Consider the following 2,255-nt stretch of genomic DNA (forward strand, 5'->3'; position numbering starts at 1 on the left):
AGAGAGGAACATGGAGTCTCTCATGTCCAGCAGGAGCCTGTGTCAAGCAGAGGTTTGTGTTCAGCAACGGGGCAAGCAGTTAAAGGTACTGCAGCTAGGAGGTATCGCCAGGATTTGTCAAAAAAAAAATTTACTTCTCTAATATCCAGGTGAGACAGTCTTGGTCCTCCCTTGCCACCCGTGTAACATTTGCCTCTGGCCAAGGCGATGGTTGGTTTCACCTTTATTTAACTCAGGATGCATGTTAGTTTCAAGAGCAACTATATGGTTTGTTTACTGATTCACCTTGTGATCCCATTCTCTTTTATGCAGATTGGGGATTCACCACAGCCTCTTGATCCATGGCTTTCGGTCACTCATCAAGCTCTCTTTATTTCAACATTTCCAGATCAATGTTATGAAGCATGGCTGGATTATATATTATATTCTGGGGTAGTCATTAGAAAAACTGATCATAACATGCTTGCAAAAATCTCACCATCTTCTGTCATGTGTAGTATGTGTTTTTCTGTCTCTTGAGGTCCAGGTAATTGCGCACACCTTGCCAAATTTCATGACAATAATGTTTAAAAAGTCTTTGCGAGCCTTTCATTATTCTTTTAAAGAGATAACAAGTTTTGCTTCTCCAGTCGCATGATGTTATCCTAAGCAAAAATTTCACTGTAATTAATTTACCAGGTTTGAAAGTCTTGAAAGATTGTTGGTTGAATAAATTTGTGGTAACTCATGGTAAACACTGCTAAGGGACTTAATGAATCTACTCATAATCTGAGACGTTATATTTTGGTAGCTACTGTACTTTGCTAAGTAGCATCAGAGAAGCTAGAATGCACTTATTATACATGACTCCAACATGATATGACTGATCACCACAGCAGGCCTGGGTTTAGCCTGTTCAGAAAAGTAAAGTGCTAGTCAGCCTGGCCCAGATAATTCTTCCATATAACAGTATCATAAAAAGTGCTTTGCATCATAGGCTCCTGTTCTAAAATGTACCTAGGATTTTCAGATATAGAGAGGCCAATAGATCAGGGGATAATTGCCATTGAATATATTGTCGTTTATACTTCCCAAGAGGAGAGGGCACAGCACTCCACATAGGACCACATGAGGAAGCACTATGGTCAATCAGGGGGCAGAAGGAACCAGGGCAAAGTGTGGCTCAAAGCCTTTATTCTGGTTTTTGAGGGAAGAAACAGGCAAGGTAAAGCAGGCAAACTAAGCAAGTTTAGGAATGGATGTTTGAATAATTTTGGTAGGCTCTGGGTTATAGTGGTGGTCCGTAGTTGTCCCATACCTGGATCTGGGGTGATTTAGGGTGGGGGGGATAATGTTCCCAATGGCAGGAGTCTGACAATGAGACAGGCAGAGGAGTATCTGAAGGGACTGATTAATTTGCATGTCAAATGCATGCTCACAGGCAAGTTGTTAGCTGTCTCTAGGAATTAGCTAACCCCTCCCCAGGCCCACAGGGCCTCCAAATTGTCAAAGCATCATAAAACACCCATAAGACAAAACTCAAGATGAATAGAGCTCTATTCTCTTTACAGCTACCTATCATATCTATGTCAAGATATGGAAGGGCACACTTAAAGCATTTTGCCTGCAAGCAAAGCTGGCAAAGATTAGGTATGGAAGTCAGTTAGTTTGCATTCATCTGAAGCTTGTCTATTGCTACATTAAGGATGCCAATTCCTCCCAGGGGCTGTTTGCTTTCCACAAGTGCATTTGTTAACTGATGGCAAAGCCCAGCAAAGTTATTTGTTGCATATTGAATATGCTCCCCATTATAAGTACTAATGAAAAGCTATACCTGGAATAATCATATTTGGGAACCAGGAATGCTGGGCATAGAAAACCTTGCAAACAAAACAGCAAGGACACCCAAGAAGTGTTCCAATACATCAGAAGCTCCAAACATAGTGCCCAGATATGATAAGTTACTTGCGAAAAGTTCCTTATTCTTGTTGATCAATTCACAAAGTTGAATTATTTGCCTTTGAGCTGAGAGCTAGCACTGTTCACAAATTGAGGGCAGACACCATGTTTTCTCCAGAGCAGTTCAAGCGACAGAGGCAGCCTGAGCAGGCAGAGGTGACCATTGCGGGAGGAAGGGCCACAGTGAATCACAGGAAGGCCTCAAGACTTTTAGCAGAAATTGACAAGTTAATTCAAAAATCTGTATAGAAATCTAGGATGCCAAAATAACCTTCAAAAATAAGACCAAATCTCAAATTCAAATCTTACTACAAAGA

At 41.2% G+C, this 2,255-nt stretch overlaps 1 pseudogene; it reads right to left on the minus strand.

Moving 5' to 3' along the window:
• Positions 1-250: 250 nt before the first annotated feature.
• On the minus strand, positions 251-2,005 carry LOC131506055 (COP9 signalosome complex subunit 3-like; annotated as a pseudogene).
• Between the last annotated feature and the right edge of the window lie 250 nt (positions 2,006-2,255).

The sequence above is a fragment of the Neofelis nebulosa genome, chromosome 3, assembly GCF_028018385.1.
Source record: "Neofelis nebulosa isolate mNeoNeb1 chromosome 3, mNeoNeb1.pri, whole genome shotgun sequence".
Lineage (NCBI taxonomy): Eukaryota > Metazoa > Chordata > Mammalia > Carnivora > Felidae > Neofelis > Neofelis nebulosa.